The following is a 15,528-nucleotide window of genomic DNA, read 5'->3' on the forward strand; positions in this document are numbered from 1 at the left end:
TCAGTCTGTGTTTGTCCCAGGAGATGTAGGAAAGATAGAGCGAGCAGATATCTACCAATGCAGCCAGGGGCAACAGCAACAATTATGACAGAAAGGATGACACGGACACTAGTGTGTGACTTACAATCCCCATGAAACGGAGCCGTGTTGGAAAAGCCTGTACTCAGTGACAGAGGACGACTATCAGTAGATTCCTGCAGATGTTATAGGAGGATGTCAGATCCCAATGGATGTTTTATTTTTCCCAGGGGATTTTTTTCCCCCTCATTTTTAAAATTAAAAAAAAGTGAATAAACCTGTTAACCTGTCAACAGTGTCATCATGATAACAGTTATTTATAATAGTAGTTTTAAATCTGATGGTGGTATGGTTTTTAATGGAATATTGACAGAATATTTTGTTTGTACTTGATTTACTTCTTATCTTTTAAAATACACATTTTGACTCCTAAAGCTCTACAGAATATCTGTGTATGAACTTTTCATTTAATTTCATTTGCATTGATGTTTCTTCACGGGTTGTGATATCACAAAGCCTATCAAAAAAAAAAAGGAAAAAAAAATCCTTAATCGAGAATGACATAGATGTCTGTGTATTATTATCTTAACATCATTATCTTCTAATAGATCAGACATGGGCATCTGGTGGCATGGGGTCCACATGTGGCCCTCTGCCTAATTTTGTGCAGCCTCCAAATAAACTAAATACAGATATTAACTCCAAAAACACACTAAATGACAAAACAAATTACGCAATATGATTCCAAAAACACAAAAAGACAAGAAAAACTTAAAAAATGACTCCAAAAACACACAAAAACGCCTGCAAAGACCTAAAATGACGACAAAACAAAAAAAAAGACAAGAAAAACTTAAAAAATGAGGGAAAATCAACAAAATAATAACAAGAATACAAGAAATGACCACAAATCTATTGGGGCAACCATGACTTAATGGTAAAGTGGGTCGTCCAACAACCGAAGGGTTGGATATTCAAATCCCACTCTATCTGAGTCATTGTCCTTGGGCAAGGCACTTTACCCTCATTGCCTCGTATGAATGGGTATGAATTGTGCATGAATGTTGGTGATGGTCAGAGGGGCCATAGGTGCGAAATGGCAACCACGCTTCTGTCAGTCTGCCCCAGGGCAGCTGTGGCTACATTGCAGCTTCCCACCACCAGTTCGACTGTTGTGAGTGACTGATGTGAATGAATAATGGTTTCTGTACGCGCTTTCAGTCACTGCATTCATTCTCAGATTGTCATAATTCTAAAAGCTGACATGACGATCACAATTAGTACCCATTTAATAACTGCCCACCCAAACCATGTCTGAACCTGCAGAATGTGAAGAGCGTAGATTTGGGAGACAGATTTTACTAGTATCTACTTATTAAATGTGCATTATTCTTTGTTGAAAAATAGCTTAGTTTTTTGTGTGCAAGGATTTTTTTTTTTCAAATCACACAATTTTCCACAATAAATGTCTAAAATGTAAACGTCAAGTGTTTTATAGTTAACATGTAATCAAAAACTAATTGAGGTTAAAAAATATTAAGTTGTTTTTTAAAAAAACAAACAAACAACATATTTCACCCTGAAATAAGAAAATAGTGGGTCATTTTAATTTAATTATTGTTCTATTCATTTATTTATGTTATGTGTTCCTCAACTTTGATTCACTTACTTTGATGTTTTGATGACGTGTGTAATATTCATGACAAAGTGGTTTTTCACCCTACATTTTCTGACCAGACAGCAAGCTAATAGAGGCATATACCAGTGACAGATTAAAGTATTTAATGTAAACTCACAGCCAGCACTGGAGATGGAAATGAGAAATCTTGGCACCTGGAGAGAGGTCATAAATAGTTGATAAGTCTGTTTTATTCTAAATTTTCCTTTGCACAAAGTTCTAAGGGAATCAACTTATAAAAAGCAACGATATAGGGTGCAAGGTCAATCAAATAAGCAGTAAATAATAAATGTTGTACATATTCACGTCTCGGCTGGAAATAATAAGTCCTATTTATGAGGATTATGGAGAGGAAAGCCTGTCAGTTCTACCTGTACAGCTGTTTGATTCCATACTGCGTTGAAGACTTTAATTAGCTTCTAGTAATCAACATAAGATTATTTTCCTAATGAGCGAGAAAAACAAACCGTATCCATCCTGCTGATGAAGGAGCTTAAAAGCAAACACACAGCCTCATTAACAATCCTGCTTTACACTTTAAATTAGCATGGAACACAAAAGATAATTAAGTGGAGGTGGAGGTTAGTCCTACAGTAGACAGGAGATTTCAAACAAATAATTGTGCTTTGTTATTAATGAGGTGTAAACAGCTCTCCACCTGTTTTAGAGGAACATTAGTGCTGGGGAGGTCTGCTTGGCCTGAGCTAAGAGGAGCATTCAAATCCAATCAAGGACCTGGCTGGAGGTACAGAAACATGGTGTGAGGTGACAGTCGCTAAACGGACATTTCAGCCATTTTCAGACCAATTTCAGTGAAATAACGTGGGATGATTGAGCAGGGAAAATATGAGAAAAAAAACTATAGAAATAATGCACTATTAGCCCCTTTTTTTGTTCCATATCTGCATATGATGTCAAAGGTGAGAGGTGCCATACAAGTGTTTTACTCTTGCAAACAACAAAAAATAAGTCATTATACATTTATTCTTTTGCTCAATTGTGTCCATCACCCTGTGTTGGGGACAATTACATTTATAAATGACAATTACAATGCAATTGAGACCCTGAAAAGAGAAACAAGCGGGTCAGAAAATTAATGGATGGAAAATTATAGATATATGTGCATATTTTTCTACAACACTAGGTGAGTATGTACTCATCTCATGTAGGCTCGACAATAAATTCACAACTGTTTATTTATGAGACTAAACCTGAAGGTTGTGTCTTCAGAGTTAATGATAAATAAGTAGGAGCAGCCAAAGAAGAAGAAGGACGTTGTCATGTGTAAACTAAGCCTGGATGGATATACGTATAACTATGACCTGATGTCTGTTTTTTGTGTTCCATGTTCAACAATGTATTAATTTATTTTTCAATATATTGTGAAAAAGATGAAAGGACACAGGTGACAGGCAGAGCCGCCATGTTTGTCGCTGTCAAAAGAAATGAAGTAATAAATATCATGAAATAATAATACTTCACTTTATGGAATATGTTCAAAGCGGGGCACTTGTATCGGAATTAATAACAAACATTTAGAAAAATTTCCCAGCAATTCAATTAAAAAATTTTTTGATTATGGGCATTGCTCCTAGAGTAGTTAAGACACGCCCCCACAGTGCTGCACAGTTCCACATGGAGCTGTCTATTATTGCTCATTGAGGGTTGTGAGAGGAGGAAACCTAGTCCCTCCTCCCATCTTTAATTTGAGGGGCGGGGCCAGGAGTGACATTAGTGATGTCACTGATCTAAACTCAGCCAATAGCAAAATTAAAATGCAATAGCCTGCGTTGAACCCATAGAGGGCAATCACGCTGATATTTTACAACCAAAAACACTAAATTTAAAAAAAGAAATCGGTGGGTGCTCAGTGTTTATACATTGTGACCTACTGTATGGTTATTTATGAGAATAGAAATTCCAAGCCTTAAAAGTGTGAATGACCACGATCAGAATCATTGATTCATAACTGACAATAACAATGTGGCTGTTGTTATGTTGTTTTATGTGTATTTTGGAGTCAATATGTATATTTTTGTTGTGATAATGATGGTTTTTGGTGTAATTTTGTGTATTTTTACTGTTGTTTTGTGCATTTTCCTGTATTTTGGTGTGTTGAGCCATTCTTTGCTGCACAAAATTTACTTGAGGGCCCTGTTGGGCCCCAGGTCGCCCTGTATGTCTACTCTAGTTTTGTCTTGTTCTGGCTCAGTTTGTTATACATCTTTAAACAACTTATATGATGCTAAATCAACTTTTTTGAGCTTTTAGCCTTGTTACAATGTTAATTCCTTATCAAAAACACCCCCAAAGTATTCATGGGCTTCCTTCTGCATCTCTGACAAATCTTCACTAATCCTGCTCTCTGAGTTGCTGCTCCGCCCTCTTCTGAAAAACGAGCAGTAAAACATGAACTAAATCAAAGGTGCTGCAGTTTACAGTGCAGTTACAGTATGAGAGGAAACAATACAGTGAATGTGATTTTGTTTTTACACATTATGACGTTTTGGTGATGTAGTTACTTGAAATATAATCTGAAGTGTTTTATTTTGAAAAGTAACCGGTGTCTGGCAGAAATATAAGCCCTGCGTATACTGTATCTGGTGGAGGGCACCGGAGTGTCGGAGCTGGGAAGGAGTAGACACGCACCACGGCGGACCCGGTAGGAATTAACACAGACTAAAGTGGGAACCTATCAGCTCCAGTGATGCGGCGGAGACGTAATGCAGCGGAGCCGCATCCAGTGGAAATTGGGGGTTTGTCTGTGACCGTCACTTTACAGAAGACTGCTTGGTGAACCTTGGCTATTTCCAAAGTGGATTGTCATTAAATTAGTTCTTAAAACCGGAGCGATTCCCTCAATAAAACCCACATCATTAAATGGACGGCACTCCAGAGGAACCGTGCGTCTCAACACCCGGGTTGAAAGAAAATAAGTCATATTTCTTAATAAATTAGTATTCTATTTTGCCAAAGTTTAAATATTAACCATATGTGGCTGAAGTTGACTTTGGAAGGGCTAAAAGAGCATGATATAGATCATTTAAGGCCACACTTTGTTCTGTAGAACTCAGCTCACAGAGTCTAACCTGGGATTCTTGGCTCCTCTCTGTCAGTTTTAGGCTCTGATCCATCATCATCATCATCATCGGTAAAGGTGTAAGTGGATTCCACGAGTTGTGAATCCTCCGTCTCCTGCTGGGCCACCCAGCATCAATCCACTGTAGTAATTAAACACAGCCCCCCCTCCACACACACACACGCACACACGTGCTAATTGCAGGCAGGAGGCCTTCTACTCATTATAGGACAAATTAAAGCAATCAATTGAACCTGGAGACCAGCAGAGGAATGAGTTCACAGGGGCCTGATTCGCTCTATAAAGACTGCACAGGCTGTGTCAGCTCTCTATTGTACCAAAGCTTTACTATTGACCAGACACGATCACACTATCAGCCTGGTAATCACCTCCAGGAGGGAAATGAAATGAGCATGTGTTTCAACAAGTCCACACAGAACACAACATCTCTGAAGTGGTTCACAGTTCTTTTCATCACCAACACAAGTGGCTACGGAGCTGCAAACATCTGCAAGGCATTTCCTCACTCAGCTCTTTTCCTTCTGTTGCCCACTCCAAAACACACACACGCGCACGCACACACACACACCAGTAGAGGCTTATAAAGCATCATACAGGTAAGTGTATACAAAAAGAGCCAAAATCCGCCTCTACATTTTGCTAAAGGTAAAGCATTAGGGCGAGTGGATCCAATTCCAACATTCCCAGCGGAGCAGAAAAAGGGAAGTGTTGCTCCTGAAGAATGCAGCAGACCTACTGTTGCTGCTACTGTGGGGTCGCCTGAAATGTCTAGTAATGATAAAATAAAATACTCGTGAAAACTATAGTTTTGAAAAAGTAAAATAAAAATAATTCATGTTTTTATTGCAGCAGTGTCCTTAGAGCCAGGTTTTTCAGGCTTGGGGTCATGACCCCATGTGGGGGTCACCTGAAATGTCTAGTAATAATACAATTTGTAAAATTTACTCATTAAAATTTTATTTTATTTTTTACTTTTTGTATTTATCTATTTTGCACAATTAAAATAACAATACATAATATCACAGGAATAGATATACAGTGCAGGAAGAGGAAGAAAGCTCAAGTTAAAACACCATCTCAAACATATTTCTATACTTTTAATTTCTCAAATATAAATGTAGCTAAAATGAAATGCATTACAAAAATATCTGAGCTGGCGCATATTGTCACTTTGTGCACTAAAATGAGGTCATAACAAGAAAAAGGTTGGGAACCACTGCTCGAAACCCTTATGTTGTGTTTATTCAATAGACCCTTTGATTTGTAAACATTGTGCCGTATTTTGTTGGGCGGGTCTTAGCCTGTAGGATAAACCACAATTGTCTTCGGTTTTCTGAGCGCGAGTGTCCGTTGGAATCCTATGAAACTTTAATTTACGTCCACTAACATTATTCCTCCTACTCTGGCACCTAAACACACAACACGACGAAATTCTAAAACTGTAACATTACTAGCCTCCACAGTCTTTAGCCAGCTGCGTTTCCTGTTTTTGCCTCCAGCCACGTCACTCGTGACGTGAGCCATTAAGGAGTCTATATGTCACATGATCACTACTCATCACAAATGATAAGTTTATCATGTAAAGTTGTGTAAGAGCTTCCTGTCAACTGAAGTTGACAGTGAACAATTGGTACGCTATTAAAAGAGATCTATATATTTTTTTGGTGGGGTGGAAGTGTTTATTTTACAAACGTGTCTAATCATATGGTTGCCGTACGGACAACCCCCGCTATTGGTACGATTACCAAAGTACACGTACATAGCATCTTAGGGTTAGGTAAGGGAATGTGTTTTCTTGATGAGACCCCCGGGGGGGATTCAGGGGCCCCCCCCCCCCCCCCCAGTTGAGTACGGAATCAAAGGCAGACACGGGCCGGTTAGGTTTAGTCTCAGTCACGTGACCTAAACTGGCCAATGAGGGGCGCTGCGCACGAATAGAATGTCGGTATATTGATACAGCAACCGTAGGATAGCCACTGCCTTCTTTTATACAGTCAAGCAATTCTACACTTGATGTGTCCTCACGCATTTTTGACTCGGACGCTTTATGTTTTTTTGACAAATGAATTTTTTTAAATTTCTAAGATCAATAATTTCTTGTCCAACAAGTATAGTTTTTTATTGTTGTTTTTTCTTACCTTGTCTGCACATGCAACACTACATGTAGTGCAATCTTTTTACACATTTTTTTATGGCAATTAAACAAGTACTGGTACATTTATTTTACTGCATTATTGTGACTATCACCAGCCCTCTCTAAGGAAGGGTAAGCTAAACTTATTTAGAGGGTCCTTTTATTTTTTGTTTGAAGAAGTCACAACCTAAATCTAAATGAATCATGTCCAAATTCTGACAAAAGTGCACAAAAAAGTACTTGAACAAACTCGTGCTCCCGGAGCTGTGAACTGATGATCGTCTGCTGCATCCTCTTCAAAATAAAAGCACAAGCTTTATTTCCAATTTTCTGCTCAAAAACGACCGTCACCCACTGAAAACGTGTTTGATTAAAGGCATACATTTATTATTTTATTTATTTTCTTTGTATCACTTCCACATTTTTTACTTACTAACATTAAAGCAGACGTGGGCAAATGTCGGCCCCGAGGGCCACATGCGGTCCTCACTCTAATTTTGTGCGGCCCCCAAAAGTAAACCCACAAAGTGATTTAAAAAGACACATGAAATTACAGAAAAATGCACTACACAACAAAAATACACAAATCTAAAAAAAAAAAAAAAAAAAACGGAATAATATACAGTGACAGAAAAATTTACAAAACTACACAAAATGACTTTGAAAACACACAAAACAACAAAAATACCCAACACAACAATTAACAAAATGCACAAAATTGAAGAACACACATAACATCCAAAATTGCACCAAAAATCACAAAAAAAAAAAACAAAACTACAATAACAACATTTTTAAAAAGACAAATTGACAACATGAACATACAACACAATTTATTCTTTCCTGTACTAATGCTCAGATTGGTCATTATTCAAAATGCTGACATGAATGTTGATAATGTTGCCAGACTTTAATAAAAGCTGCCCATTGTTTAATCCATTACTTGTAGTAAAGGGTTAAAGAGCTTCAGGTAAAGTCAGGAATACATTACTGTGTCTATAGCTGTGTGATTTTACCAAATCTATTTTCACCACTAGATATAAAACGCTGGTTCTAAACCAGAGGGGCATGCACCCAGAGGCAGAATAAGAAGGGTACAAGATAAACAGTATGAACACAACACAACAACAGCAACAACAATAAGATGAGGGCAGCAGTGCTATTATACCTGGCCTACATCCAAGCTGCACACATCCATCAGATTGACAACCGTGGTCTGCACCCAGGCCGATAAGGCCTTTTTCCTCGGAAGCATCACATCTATTAAGATGTAAGAAAATAAGAACACAGCCTGTGTGTAGCAGCAGAGACAGTGAAACAGGAGCTGCCTGCAGGACATGGAAGGTCACAGAGGTCACAGCAGAATGAGTGTCTTCTTCACCTTTAGTACAGACATGAAGGGATGTGAGGAAGTGCCAAGAAAAAGGAAAAAAGATCAGAAAATGGAAGTGTTCTCACAGCGGGGGCTGAAAATTGAGATTCTCTGATCTGATGGTCACATTATCAACATTCATATCAATATCATTCAGAATAATAAACAATCAGAGCATTAACACAGGGAAGAACCAAGGTTTAGTGGGTTTTTGTTGTCGTCATTGTTATATGTTTTGGTTGTTTGTGTATTTTTATTGTTGTTTGTGTGTTTTTGTGGTCATTTTGTGTATTGTGAGCAATTTTTTGTTGTCATTTTGTATATTTTTCACTGTGTATTTTTGTTGTTTTGTGTATTTTTGTGGTCGTTTTATGTATTGAGAGTAATTTTTGTTGTCATTTTGTATATTTTTCTGATATTTTTGTGTATGTTTTGAGTTGTCTTGAGTGTTTTTGTGGTCATGTTGTGTATTGGGAGTAATTTTTGTTGTCATATTGTATATTTTTCTCGTTCTGTGTGTTTTTGGAGTCATTTTGTGTATTTTGGCTCTTATTTTGAGTGTTTTAGCGTGATTTTGTACGTTCACTATGCGGCCCGCACAAAAATTAGGCCAAGGGCCGCATGTGGCTCCCAGATCACCAGCTGCCAATGCCTTCCAGTGATTTCCAGCACTTTTTGATGCAAATGTTAGGGACGTAACTAAACACTTACACTGCACCATAAACCAGCGAACATGTCCTTTGATGAAGGCTGATTATATGAGCAGTGAGTTAAATATTGTGTGTAAATCATTGAAGGCGTTTATACCTTAAATAACCACCAAGCTTCATGATCTGAGCGAAAATTATACAGGTAATACACACTAATTAAATGATAGATAGTGTGGTAGTTAAAAAGCATTAAAATGTGCTGAGAAAACAAGTATTACTGTAACGTGTGTCTGATCATGAATTACTTCATTCCTTATCAAACAGCATCATCTTCTGGAAAATAAAGAAACTACATCAGCATTAAAGCATCAATTCAGCCAATTAGTGGGCCACAAAAATGTGATTGTTTGATTTGAGGGGCCACATTATGAATATTCATGTCAACATTTACAATGGTGATCAATCAACCACACAGTGGGAAAGAAAAATAAACAAAAGTTTTTTATGTGTTTTTGTGTCATTTTGTGTACTTTGTCATTTTTTCTGTCTGTTTGCCATCATTTTGTGTTTTTCGTGTCCTTTTGTGGTTTTTTTTCTCATTTTGTAGTTGTGTTTTAGCACTGTTAAATTCATGAATGCATTAATTTTGTTATTATTGTATGTGTTTTTGCAGTTGTGTATTTTTGTTGACATTTTCTTTAGTTTTCTGGACTTGTATGTTTTTGGAGTGATTTTAAGTATTTTGTTGTCATTTTGTGTGCTTTGTAGCATTTTTGTGATCTTTCTGTCAGTTTCCACATTTTTCTGTCGTTTTGTGGTTTTTGGAGTCATTCTGTGTAATTTTTTTGAAGGACGGCCCATTGTCTACCAGTTGCCCATATCTACTTCAGAGTGTGTAAAAAATCTTGCTCTCTTGTTTTTATGATGCGTTCTCTCTCTGTGCTGGAGGTCGGGGGTAGTAATAAGTGACACTTCCATTTTATGTGTGTAAAGAGTGCTATAAACTGTTATGATCCCTGTAGGGTTGAACGACTGATGTACTGACCCTGAAGGCTCCCATCTAATAAAACCAAAGAGGATTTAAAGTAAATGATGTATAAAATGGAGCATATTTTTAATAGCACCTTCCATGTGTTTTTAGAATTTACAAAGTAAAACCTGAAGTGAAATCTAAGGCTTCACTTTTAAAATGTAAGACAAAGGTTTGTGGGAAAAATGACATTTTTAATATAACAAGTAGAAAAGCAACACATTGAATGTGTGATTTAAAAAAACACTCAATGTTTGGGTTTTCTGAGGTTAAATGTTTTGAATGAAATCAAAGGATTTGGAAGCTTAGACACTTTGAGGAAAAGTTTGAGGAGTAAAAGATTTCTTCGGGGTCATCATGTGGTGAATCCTGAGCAACCCAACCTACACAGACCAATTGTTTTGGTTTGAAACAAAACTATAGTTTATCTGTTGTGATAAAATAAATACAAATAAAATAAAATAAAAAAATAACCACTTAAAGACTGTGTAAAGCAAAATCAGCCATTTTCTTCTAAACACATTAAATAGGTCATAAATGTATTCATGTACAAAGCCATTCAACCATTTATAAATCAATAGTGGAGCTATAAGCTTCACAAACTATGTTTCAAATTTCTGTGTTCAGGATTTAAAGGTGCAGTCTGCTACTCTTATAAAAGTGATTTTTTTTTTTTGGAAGATTTGCTAAAGCTGTCACTATGTAAGGAGAGCTTTACATCAAAGTAGTAGTTTGTGTGAAAAAAACAGACTCATTGAGTCCCCCTGCTGCTCCTGCAGCCTTTGGCAAATTGCCAGAATGTACCGCGACGGACCGTCTTTTTTTACAGTGTATGGTCTGGAGGAGTAGAAGATGGAATTGGTGACTTTTCTGCTTGAAAGGTAATTACTGCTGCTTGATTTACATTATGTTTGATTTGTAATTGTTACACTAGAACTCTGTAGTGCATGTGTTGTCTTCATTTGGGCTGCTGAAAGTGACACTGTGTTGTTGCTGCTGCTAGAATCTGGTGTGTGCACATAGAGAGAGAGAAGTGCTGCAGTAATATGCTTTTAACAGAGCATGTTATGTTACTGTGATGTTGCTGTCGGACTAACGTTAGCTTGACTCCTCTGAGGGAGGGACTTTGGAAAGTTTGGAGGCAGGGCAAGAGAGCAGTGGGGAGGGAGGGGGAGAGAGGGATTTGAGAGTTGCGGACAGCACCTTTAATGGGTGGGTCAGAAATCATTCCCGCATTACGTAACGGAGCCATCATTAGCATAAACCCGACCCTGCTGCCAAAGCACACCAAACTTCAGCGGGCGTAATTCGGCCCCTAGCCGAAAACAAACCGTATTCGGACTCGGGGGGGGGGGGTCAGCGCCTCTAACTGACACGCCCCCAGCGTTTCAGAGCAGAGAGAAGTGCTTGCTTTCCATGATTTTGAGACCTAATTTCATATACTTAGCAATTTTTTTCATCTTTCAAATTTGGCTCAGTGGTCAATGACACGTTTCTGTCGTGTGACAAATTCATAACACACATTTATTTCTGCTTTACACAGACTCATGAATACAGCTTATATAGAAGTTGGATGGTGTACTGACTAAATAATAATAGCTGAGAGTATTTTATTTTTATATTATGGCATAACTCATCACTGTAACCTGACTGCTTTGATTCTTGAATATATATCTATATTATATTTGTGCATTTCTATATTTGTATTATTATTTTATCTTACTTTATTATTTCTACTGTAATGTGTGCACTTGTATTTAATCCTTATCTAATTAACTTACTTAATTACTGTATGTACGTTTTCTTTAGTGTTTATTCTTTTCGTTTGTAATATCTGTCGAGCCTCTGTGACACAAGTAATTTCCCCCTGGGATCAATAAAGTAATACTAATTCTGATTGTGTTTATTATATTTTATTTCATGAAATTTATAAAAGTGAGTAGAACAATTATTTCTCTGACAAACAAACATTGTTTGACTTCAGCTTTACTTTGTGTTTATTTATTAAACTTACCTAAATATGAAATGGATGTAAAATGAATTTATGAAGCATATTACAGGAAACACAAAGTCCCATCTGTGATCAAATAAAGCATAGGAACAGATTAATATTGCACTCACAGTTTGTGTACTTACTAAAAAAGAAATGTTTCTCTGGCAGTTGCAGGAAGAGATGAGAGGAAGCATCTTCTGACACACTGTAAGGAGAGAGATGATGATGATGATGATGATGATGATGATAGGAAAGTGTGTACGAGGAGATGTCAGGTGACGGCTCTGTGCTGAGCTCCATTCATCCAGTGACAGAGACACATTTACACGTCAAGTTAAAGCATCAGTTCAAAGGTGTGACCGTAAACCAGTCACTGATAAATCTACAGAGCAAGAAGGGTTACAGAGAAGCTGGAGGAGGAAACATCTATTACTGTAGCATTCACCTGCTTTCCCTGAACGCCTGTCATCATGTTCAGAATTCATGACTCAGGAGAAACTGCTCCATGCATTTATCTCAAGCAGACTGGGCTATTGTAATGGTCTTAATTAAAACAGCTACAGTTGGTTGAGAACAAAGAGGTCAGAGAACTTTAAACCAGTTTTAAAATCTTTCCACTGGCTCCCAGTCAGCCTCAGAATAGTCTTTAAAGTTCTTCTGCTGGTGTATAAATGCGTGAGGTCCAGAATACATCAGTGAGATGTTAGTCAGGTATGAACCCAGCAGGTCTCTCAGATCTATGGACACAGGTCAGATAGTGGAGCCCAGAGCTCACAGTAAACATGGTGATGCTGCTTTTAGTTGTTATGCTGCAAAGAAGTGGAACAAACTGCAGCAGAGCTGAATTCAGCATCACATGTGAACATTTTTAAATTTAAGTAAAGGCACTTTTTTCTCTACTGAATATGACAGAGGGAGATTTTTAAATTATATTATTGTTGATTTAATGTTTTTACTGATTTATAAACTGTTACATGTTTTCTATTGCACGTTGAGATCATGTAAAACACACTGAGTTGCCTTGTGTATGCAATGCCCTATACAAATAAATGTGCCTTGCCTCCAGTGGTTGTGTTTAGATAGATACTTTATTAATCCCAAAGGGAATGTTTTTCCCCTCGTTTTTTTAAATTTCAAAAATAATTTAATAAATAAATAATTTTACTTGATTTACTTACTCTACTTATCTTTTAAAATGATTAACTATTGATTTTTAAACTGTTTAATATTTTCTGTTGCAATTTCTAATCATGTAAAGCACATTTAATTGCCCTCTGTATGAAATTCACAATACAAATAAATACGACTTGTCTTGACTTCTCTTAAAATATCTTTATTGGCCTAGTCTAGCTCATGGAAACGGAAAGACCAGCATTAGACCAGTTGATCCAGAATACTGCAGTGAGTACTAACAGGTACAAGCATTAGAAAGCAGATTGCTTAATTATTGGCTTCCTGTCAAATCTAGAATAGAGTTTAAAATAAATACACTGGATGAATGGATGTTCTAATAGCACAGGGGTCACCAACCTTTCTGAGCTACTTCATAGGTACTGTATAGTCCAAAGGGCTACCAGTAAAAAGCACTTCTTTAAATACTACATTTTTATGGTTTCACTTTAATTAGAGGGTAAAATAATAAGGAAGGCTAGCAGTAACTTGAAAAGGTAGGAAATGTTGAGGTTTCAACATGAAACACTTTATTTATCCTAATTTATGCCATTGATTCATTTTCACAACATTTTATAGAAAATCCACCTTGCGTTTTTAAAAATATATCATATATAACATATCACTAACCACACACCAGATCTGCAACACTTAAAAACATTTGTCACAATGTTTCAGAAAAAATAAACATTTAAATATGTTTAATTGAATACTTTATCAGCAGTATTTAACTCTAAGTACTAACTACATCTATCCAAGAAGGAAAGTCAGATTTTAGATGGAGCTCATTGGTCACTAGAGCTCCTGATGGCCCCTCGCATGGTCCATACGGGCTGCCTTGTGCCCATGAGCACCGTGTTGGTGACCCCTGCTATAGCATATCTACAAGTGAAACAGGAGGCTGAGCGTTCAGCTATCAGGCTCCTCACTCCCAGTTTATGCATGAGAGTCTGCTACTCTCTCCACCTTTAGGTTGAACTTGATACCTATTTTTTTTTTTTTTTAAAAGCGTGAAATTAGGACCAGTTGATTGTCTCTTCTCCTAGTCTTCATTTTCTTCGACTTTCTTCCTCTGACTCTCTAACCACGGCCCATTCTCCACCATGACCTCCTCTTGTGTCTATAGTTCTCAGTCTGACCAAAATATATTAAACAGGACCTTTGATACACATACATTTACATGTCGACACTGTTTCATGTTTTTCTCACTGCAGTCTGTGCTTTTTCCTTGTTTTCTACCTCTCATTTTCAGGTATTCTGGTGTTGGAGCTGATGCTTACTGATCTGTGGTCTATGTTCCTCTGATGTTCTTTCTCTCTATCCTGTCCATTTACCCTATGAGCAGTGCCACCTCCAGCCTGGTTCTGATGGACGTTTCTTCCTGTTTGGGAGGCATTTTCCTTTCCATCATCACTGATGCTACTCATGTAGATGTGTTAGTTTATATACAATACATATTGTACAATATGATATACTATATATTCTATATTGTACTGTATGGAGGGATTTCACGGCGTGTCATCAAACCAGAAGTCGCCATTGGAGGTACTCAGCAGGAAAACAAAGCGCACAGCCACACAGTCAAGCAGATTACCAAATGAACAAAAGGAAATGAAGAATTGTTGCCGTGTTTTTGGCTGTACCAATTGGTCAGACCGTGAAAAACGTTTGGAGTTTTATAGACTGCCAAAAGTTAGAACAAATCAGGGGAAACAATGTCAAGTTATCAGGGGAAACGAGGCGCTTGTGGTTAGCGAAGCTAAACCAGGACAAAAATCTGGACATCTGAAATCGTTCGGCCCATTTCTTGTCAGGTAAGTGAATTGTTGATAGCAGTGGCTCTTAACTAATTTTCTAGTGTGATAATAATAATATAACTCATATCAAGCTACTGCATGCGGCTTCTTTGACAATATAATCACATTTAACAACACAGTTCTTAAAATGTAGAGCTAAAATGTGCTGTATTTCTCATTATATTCCAGGTAAAAGGTCTGACCTTTATCAAAAGTATGACCCGGTTAGGGTTAAAACCAGGTAGTTGAAGATATCAAGATACACAATAGATGGAAGACTCTCCGGGTCGTCATTGATCCAAGACGAGAGGCCAACTCGTTTGGATCTGCACCACCAATAAACCGTAACTTTTCCAAATATTGGCTGATTACTACAAACACACATGGCAAATTAAGTAAACAACCGTACCGAAGGTCCATCGCTCCCGTTCGCCGACATCGTTACTTTCTCTTCCAGCGTCATTGTCACATGACCAATGGAGCGTAACTTGATTGGCTGGATGTTGGATAATTGAGGAGGGGATCTATTGCTTTTCCTTGGTTGCCCGGATGTTGTCTTGGACTGCAGGTGGATTTCTTGATACTGA

The 15,528-nt window shown here is 37.5% G+C and overlaps 1 long non-coding RNA gene across 1 annotated transcript in view; it reads right to left on the bottom strand.

Moving 5' to 3' along the window:
* Positions 1-15,410, bottom strand: part of LOC114476213 (uncharacterized) — a 38,795-nt gene extending 23,385 nt beyond the window's left edge. Inside the window, exons 1-2 of the long non-coding RNA XR_003675545.1 lie at positions 15,351-15,410; positions 12,119-12,180 (exon numbers count right to left, since the gene is read on the bottom strand). This is a non-coding gene — a long non-coding RNA (uncharacterized LOC114476213). The remainder of the gene's footprint in view (positions 1-12,118; positions 12,181-15,350) is intronic.
* Positions 15,411-15,528: the final 118 nt, after the last annotated feature.

The sequence above is a fragment of the Gouania willdenowi genome, chromosome 14 (genome assembly GCF_900634775.1).
Source record: "Gouania willdenowi chromosome 14, fGouWil2.1, whole genome shotgun sequence".
NCBI classification, from domain to species: Eukaryota; Metazoa; Chordata; class Actinopteri; order Blenniiformes; family Gobiesocidae; genus Gouania; species Gouania willdenowi.